Source organism: Theropithecus gelada, chromosome 10, assembly GCF_003255815.1.
Source record: "Theropithecus gelada isolate Dixy chromosome 10, Tgel_1.0, whole genome shotgun sequence".
Classification (NCBI taxonomy): Eukaryota; Metazoa; Chordata; class Mammalia; order Primates; family Cercopithecidae; genus Theropithecus; species Theropithecus gelada.
Genome location: NC_037678.1, coordinates 26749851 through 26758259, shown reverse-complemented (window position 1 = coordinate 26758259; position 8409 = coordinate 26749851). Strand labels below are relative to the sequence as shown.

At 51.1% G+C, this 8409-nt stretch overlaps 1 pseudogene; it reads left to right on the top strand.

The window, feature by feature from the left end:
* Window positions 1–7473: 7473 nt before the first annotated feature.
* LOC112632877 lies at window positions 7474–7802 on the top strand (annotated as a pseudogene).
* The last annotated feature ends 607 nt before the right edge of the window (window positions 7803–8409 follow it).

Below are 8409 nucleotides of genomic sequence, written 5' to 3'. Positions count from 1 at the left end.
CTGTAATTCCAGCTACTTGGGAGGCTGAGACAGGAGAATCAGGCTTGAACCTGGGACACGGAGGTTGCAGTGAGCCAAGATCGTGCCACTGCACTCCAGCCTGGGTGACAGAGTGAGACTCTGTCTCAAAAATAAGAACAAAACGTAGATGCTACGTGCCATCTCTCTGCCCTTGGCTCCTGGGGAGTAAAGGGTCACCCAGTGACCTCCTAGAAGGCCAGGGACAATGGGGAGTGTCAGCATGCTCTTCAGAGCCAAGGGAGCGGTAGGAATTGGGATCTTAGTCTGACTCCAAGCTGTGAGGGAGAGAGTTGCAGGGCACTTAGGGTTGGTGGAGACCGTCAGTGCCTCTTTGCCTGCCCCTGCAGCAGAAGTTCAGGACACCAGAGCCAAGACCAGAGGCCCTGGTGGAACAGCGGTGAAGAGCATGGGTTCTGACTTCAGACTGCTGGGCTGCAGCCCTGGCTCTCCCACCCCAGGTAAGGACAGGCTGCATGCCTCCCTGTGCCTCAGTTTCCCCTTCTGCATAGTGGAGTTGTATTGATGCCTACCCCAGAGGGTTGTGTCATCAATTAGGATGGCACCTGGCACCTTGGTCAGTGGCAGGAAAGGTTCTAGAAGCTCGGCTCTGGTCCCAGGGGTGCCTGAGGCCCTGCCACCATCTCCTTGGGGTGGTGCCATGTGGTGGGAAAGACCCCAACTTCAAGCCCAGACACAGTCACTCATGCCTGTAATACAAACACTCTCAGAGGCCGAGGCGGGAGGATCACCTGAGGTCAGGAATTCAAGACCAGCCTGGCCCACATGGTCAAACCCCTCTCTACTAATGATCCAAAAATTACCCGGGTGTGGTGGTGCGTGTCTGTAATCCCAGCTACTTGGGATGCTGAGGCAGGAGAATCTCATGAACCCAGGAGGCGGAGGTTGCAGTGAGCCGAGGTCACGCCACTGCACTCCAGCCTGGCTCTGTCTTGTGTTCAGCCACGTGGCCGTGCTCACTCCCAGGGTGACTCTGGGAAGGTCTGAGCCTCCTTGTCTTCCCAGTTAGAATGATCCGATGCCCCTGCTGCCATCAGACTTGGTGAGTTTCCCAAGGACTCTGCAAGAGGCGCTGTTCTGGAGGGTGGAGGCGAGACTAATTGTTCCTGCTCTCCTGGCCAGAGTGACCCGGCAGGGCTTCTCACCAAGGCCGAGATGGATGGTTTTACATTGAACTAATTATATACACAAGTGCTGTTTAACTGTGTGCCTTGATGGCCGCCTCACTCCTTTAATGACCCTGTGGCCCACATGGCTCATGGGTAAAGGTGTGCTGGGCCCGAGATGCCCCCTCCCAGGGTGCACTTCCAGGACTCAGCTCCTGGACAGGGACAGTCAGTCATCAGGGATAGGATGGGACCGGGGCAGGGGCTCTCGGCTGCTGATGCCTGCTCACCTGACCCCTGGCATTGCTGCTACCTGCTCTAGGTGGCTGAGGAGTGGGCCCAGGGCACCTTCAAACTCAACCCCAATGATGAGGACATCTACACAGCCAATGAGCGCCACCTGAAGATATAACCCCTACATCCCCACTGCTTTCCTGGCCTCCCCTCTCCACCTTGCCCGGGGCCACTTTGAGCATTAGCACCGTCATTCTATGATCATTGGTGAAACCTCAGGGAAGCCACACACACGGGACAGAGCCGGAATGGCCAGGTGTCTCTAGCCCCTCCGCCCCTCTTCAGGCCTAGGTCCTCCCGCACCTGCCCCCAAATAAAATGAGTGTGAGAGGAGGCTGCTGCGTGTTTCCTGCCCCAGCCTGGCTCCCTCGTTGCTGGGCTTTCTGGGCCTGGCCTGTGGGGACGGTCAGGGACTGGAGAGGCAGAGCAGGGTCACCTGTAATCCCAGCACTTTGGAAGCGCAAGGTGTGAGGATGCTTGAGGCCAGGAGTTCGAGACAAGCCTGGTCAACAGGAGACCCTGTCTCTACCCAATAATAAATAACTAGCACAGTGTGGTGGCCCATGCACATAATCTCAGTTGCTTGTAAGGCTGAGGCGAGAAGATCACTTGCGCCTAGGAATGGAGGCTGCAGTGAGCTATGATCACACCACTGTATTCCAGCCTGGACAACAGAGTGAGACCCTGTCTCTAAGAAACTAAAAAAATTTAAATAACTGGAATTGGAGAAAACTGGGCAAGGGCAGTGAGAGTCATAGATGGGAAGGGAAGAGGGGGCTCCCATCACAGCCTCTGCCCTGTCCAGGCCCCATCACCTTCAAACAGGGTATCACAGTGACCTCCTAGGCCAGGAACGGAGCGGTGGCTCATACCTGTAATCCTAGCACTTTGGGAGGCCTGGACAGCATAGCAAGACCCCAGCTACTGCATTAAAAAAACAAAAACAAAAAAAACTAGCCAAGCTGGGCAGATGGCTCACACCTGTAATCCCAGCACTTTGGGAGACTGAGGTGGGTGGATGACCTGAGGCCAGCAGTCTTGAGACCAGCCTGGTAAAACCCCATCTCAAACTCCGTACCTCCCCGCCAAAAAAAAAAAAAAAAAAAAAAAAAAGCAGTGTGTGGTGGCACACACCTGTAATCCCAGCTACTTGGGAGGCTGAGGCAGGAGAATTATTTGAACCCAGGAGGCAGAGGTTACAGTGAGCCAAAATTGCCCCACTGCACTCCAGCCTGGGCGACAGAGGGAGACTCCCTCTCAAAACAAAACAAAACAAAAACACACACACAAAAAAACAAACAAATTAGCCGGGCACAGTGGCAGGTGCCTGTAATTCCAGCAACTTGGGAGGCTGAGGCAGGAGAATCGCTTGAACTCAGTGGTCGGAGGTTGCAGTGAGCCGAGATGGAGTCACTGCACTCCAGCAATCCTGAGGAGACTTAAGAACTAAACATAGTATGGTCCCCTGGATGAGATCCTGGGACAGGAAAAGGACATTAGGGGAAATAGTAAAGAAATCTGAATCAAGTTGAACCTTAGTTAATAACAGTGTATCAGTATTGGTTTATTGGGGCTGGGCATGGTGGCTCACATCCTAGCACTTTGGGAGGCTAAGGTGGGGAGATCCTGAGGTCAGGAGTTCGAGACTAGCCTGGGCAACATAGCGAGACCACATCTTTCTAAATTTTTTTTTTTTTTTTTTTAGTTAGCATAGTGGTATACACTTACAGTCCCAGCTGCTAGGAAGGCTGAGGAGGGAGAATTGCTTGAGCCCTGGAGTTTGAGGCTGCAGTGAGCTGTGACTATGCCACTGTGCTCCCACCTGGTCAATAGGGCAAGACCCCATCTCTCCAAAATTTTTTTCATTAAAAAAATTTGTTTTTTTGAGATGGAGTTTTGCTCTTGATGCCCAGGCTGGAGTGCAATGGTGATATCTTGGCTCACCACAACCTCTGCCTCCTGGTTTCAAGCGATTCTCCTGCATCAGCCTCCCGAGTAGCTGGGATTACAGGCATGAGCCACCACATCTGGCTAATTTTGTATTTTTAATAGAGATGGGGTTTCTCCATGTTGGTCAGGCTGGTCTTGAACTCCCAACCTCAGGTGATCGGCCTGCCTTGGCCTCCCAACGTGCTGGGGTCATAGGTGTGAGCCACCATGCCTGGTCTTAAATGTTTTTTTAACTGAAACATGGTTTCACTATATTGCCCAGGCTAGTCTTGAACTCCAAGACTCAAGTAATCCTCCCACTTTGGCGTTCCGAAGTGCTGGGATCATAGGCGTGAGGTACCATGCCCAGCCAGATTTTTACCTGTAGCAATTTACCATACTAATTTAAGATGTTCATAAGAAGGAAGCCAGATACAAGGGTATGTGTGAACTCTCTGCTGTCTTGGCAATTTGTCTGTAATTCTAAAACTTTCAAAATTAAAAGTGTACTCAACTTCTCAATGTGCTGCTAAAGAAAAAAGTAATTAAAAAATTAGAAGTGTTTTATTTTAAAAATATTTCCTTTTTTTTTTTTTTTTTTTTTTTGAGACGGAGTCTCGCTCTGTCGCCCAGGCTGGAGTGCAGTGGCCGGATCTCAGCTCACTGCAAGCTCCGCCTCCCGGGTTCCCGCCATTCTCCTGCCTCAGCCTCCCGAGTAGCTGGGACTACAGGCGCCCACAACCGCGCCCGGCTAATTTTTTGTATTTTTAGTAGAGACGAGGTTTCACCGTGGTCTCGATCTCCTGACCTTGTGATCCGCCCGCCTCGGCCTCCCAAAGTGCTGGGATTACAGGCGTGAGCCACCGTGCCCGGCCAAAAATATTTCTTATTTTTTTTTTTGAGACAGGGTCTCGCTCTGTCACCCAGGCTGGAGTGCAGTGGCACGATCTTGGCTCACTGCAACCTCTGCCTCCCAGGTTCAAGCAATTCTTCCACCTCAGCCTACCGAGCAGCTGGGATTACAGGCATGCGCCACCACGCCCGGCTGATTTTTTATTTTTAGTAGGGTTGGAGTTTCACCATGTTGGTCAGACTGGTCTTGAACTGGCTTCAAGTGGTCCACCCGCCTTGGCCTCCAATGTGCTGGGAATACAGGCGTGAGCCACCCTGCCCGGACTTTTTTTTTTTTTTGAGATGGAATCTCGCTCTGTCACCCAGGCTGGAGTGCAGTGGCGCGATCTCAGCTTACTGTAAGCTCCACCTCCCAGGTTCACACCATTCTTCTGCCTCAGCCTCCTGAGTAGCTGGGACTACAGGCGCCCGCCACCACGCCCGGCTAATTTTTTGTATGTTTAGTAGAGACAGTGTTTGTGTTAGCCAGGATGATCTCGATTTCCTGACCTCGTGATCCACCCGCCTTGGCCTCCCAACGTGCTGGGATTACAGGCGTGAACCACCGTGCCCGGCCTATTTTTTAAATCTTTTTTAGAACCAAGGTCTTGTTATGCTGCTCAGGCTAGATTCTAACTCCTGAGCTCAAGCAATTCTCCTGCCTCAACCTCCTGAGCAGCTGAGACTACAGCACGTGCCACCACACCCAGCCAAAAAGTTTATATGTTTTTTTAAAAAAGAGAGGGCTTAGGAATTCCTGGAGCACAGACGTCAAATAGCAGCCGAGTCCACAATTGTGCTCCCTTCCCTCTGGATCTTTCTTCCTGAGTGCCTGTGAAAAGCGAGCTTTGGCCCTGCCTGTGCGGCTCCAGCCCGCCGGTGATTGTCGTTTCCTGACGGCCAGTCCTGCGGGCTCTGGGCTTGCTTAGCCAACCTCACAAATGCAGAAGCCAAGCTTTTACCAGTACATCTATCTGTCTAGATGTATGTCTGTATATAGCTTTTTTGTTTGTTTGAGACGGAGTCTAGTTTTGTCACCCAGGCTGGAGTGCAGTGGCACAATCTTGGCTCACTGCAACCTCCGCCTCCTGGGTTCCAGCGATTCTCCTGCCTCAGCCTCCCGAGTTGCTGGAACTACAGACATGCACCACCACGCCTGGCTAATTTTTGTATTTTTAGTAGAGACAGAGTTTCATCATGTTGGCCAGGCTGGTCTCAAACTCCTGACCTCAGGTGTGAGCCACTGTGCCTGGCCAGAAGCCAACCTTTTATTAATAAATCTATCTATGCAGATGTGTGTCTCTATATGTTAATCTATATCTGAATCTGTGTATCCTACTGGTTCTGCTTCTCTGGTTTGAACCCTAACACAACTAGTTTTTTTTTTTTTTTTTTTGAGTTGGAGTCTTGCTCTGTCACCCAGGCTGGAGTGCCGTGGTGTGATCTCTGCCCATTGCAACCTCCACCTCCTGGGCACAACTAGTATTTTATAATCTGTTAGGAATTCATATGTTTTTCAAAAGATCAAACTACATATTTAAATACATTTCAAATACAAATTTTTAAAATCATATTATGAAGCATTCAGTAAGATTCTACATTATTAGGTCAGGGACAGTGGTTTATGCCTATAATCCCAGCACTTTGGGAAACCAAGGCGGGCAGATTGCTTGAGCTCAGGAGTTTGAGACCAGCCTGGGCAACATAGCAAGACCCTGTCTCTACAAAAAATAGAAAAATTAGCTGGTATGGTGGTGTGTGCCTGTAGTCCCAGCTGCTCGGGAAGCTGAGGTGGGAGGATCACTTGAACTCAGGAATTTGAGGCTGCAGGGAAGCGTGATTGAGCCATTGCACCCCAGCCTGGGTGACAGAGTGAGACCCTGTCCCACCCCCCCCCCAAAAAAAGTGCATTATATAATTCTATTGTAAACTATTAGCAAATAAAATGAAAGAAAATTATTATTTAAAAATGGGCCAGGTGCAGCACTTTCGGAGGGCACAGCAGGTGGATCACTTAAGACCAGGTATTTGACACCAGCCTGGCCAACATCGTGAAACCCCATTTCTACTAAAAATGCAAAAATTCGCGGTGTGATGACACGTGCTTGTAATCCCAGCTACTCAGAAGGCTGAGGCAGGACGATCTCTTGAACCCGGGGGTGGGAGGTTGCAGTGAGCTAAGATGGCGCCACTGCACTCCAGCTGGGGCAAAGGGGTGAGACTGTCTCAAATAAATAAATAAATAAATAAATAAATAGCTAAACAATGGGTTCGAATGGACATAAAGATGGAAATAACAGACACTGGGAACTCCACAGGTGGGGAGGGCAGGAGGGAAAATGTTGAAAAACTACCTGTTGGGTACTATGGTCAGTGTTTGGGTGATGGGTTCACTAGAAGCCCACACCTTAGCATTTTGCAGTGTACTCATGGAACACACCTGCACGTGTACCCCATGAACCTAAAGTTTAATAAAATAAAAATAATAAACTTAGTGCAATAAACAATTATAGACGTTTACTCATAAGACACTGAAGATAAAATAGCACTGATGGTCTCAAAAAAAAAAAAAAAATCTCATTCTGTCACCCAAGCTGGAGTGCAGTGGTGAGATCTCAGCTCACTGCAACCTGTGTCTCTTTGAAAAGCAATTCTCGTGCCTCAGCCTCCCCAGTAACTGGGATTACAGGCGCACACTCTCCGCCTCCTGGGTTCAAGAGATTCTCTTGCCTCAGTCTCCTGAGTAGTTGCGATTACAGGCACCCGCCACCATGCCTGGCTAATTTTTATATGGTTAGTGGAGACGGGGTTTCATCATGTTGGCCAGGCTGGTCTTGAACTCCTGACCTCGGGTGATCCACCAGCCTCGGCCTCCCAAAGTGCTGAAATTGCAAGCATGAATCACTGTGCCAGGCCAAATATTTTTGTTTGGAAGGAGGGAACACAGCCTGCCCTGGGTACACATGGGGAAACTGAGACTGCAGAGGAAAGAACTGGACCAGGACGCCTGGGAAAGGTGACTTGGGAAGGCCCCTAGGAAGGTACAGGGCTGTCTGCTCTCCAGAGGGCTCCAGTGGAAAAGAGGGGAATGAGGTGGGAAGGAGAGGCCTTGGGTGGACCAGACGGCCACAGCATGAACCCTCCCAGAGACTAGACAGAGAGAGGCACTCCACAACACCCCACTCTCCCTCTGCCGTCTCTCACCCCCTCCTCTGTCCACACAGGTCGGCCCAAGGACAACCCCTCGGTCACTCTGTTCCTGTTGTCCTCTGAGGAGCTCCAAGCCAACAAGGCCACACTGGTGTGTCTCATTAGTGACTTCTATCCAGGAATCTTGACGGTGACCTGGAAGGCAGATGGTACCTCCATCACCCAGGGCATGGAGATGACCACGCCCTCCAAACAGAGAACAACAAGTACGCAGCCAGCAGCTACCTGAGCCTGACACCTGAGCAGTGGAGGTCCCACAGAAGCTATGGCTACCAGGTCACCCATGAAGGGAACACCGTGATTAAGACAGTGTCCCCTGCAGAATGTTCATAGGTTCCCAACCCTCACCCCACCCACAGGGTCCTGGAGCTGCACGATCCCAGGGGAGGGGTCTCTCTGGATGCGAAGCCATCTAGCCCTTCTCCCTGTACCCAGTAAACCCTCAATAAATATCCTCTTGGTCAACCAGAAATCCTGTTCCCTCTCTTCATTTCTTATCTCTCATATGATTTGATGCTTCTGCTGGGCTCTCAGTGTGGCGTTGGGGGAATCCTGGCACCAGTGGGAAAGTAACCTGGAGGAGAGGATCACAGTCTCCCAGGTGTGTCCCCTGGGGAAATAGGCCAGGATAGGAGGAGTCGGCTCACTGAACACTGGTCCATCCATTCTCTCCCTCCTCCCCTTCCTTCTTGCAGCTCACCCCCCACTCACTGCCTGCTTTCTGGAGGGAGCTATTTGTGGCTGAACCTCCAAATACACCCTCTGTCCCTGTCCTGGTCTGGATCCTCTACCCACCCACGGCCTGTCTTTCCTTAGCCTGGAAATCCTACTCTGGGCCTGGAGTCCCTCTGCTTCTGGCCCTGTCCCCTGGAATGCCCTCCTTCCTCTCTGCCCAACTCCCCACCCCCAAGGGCTGGACTGTCCAGGACTCCAACACCAT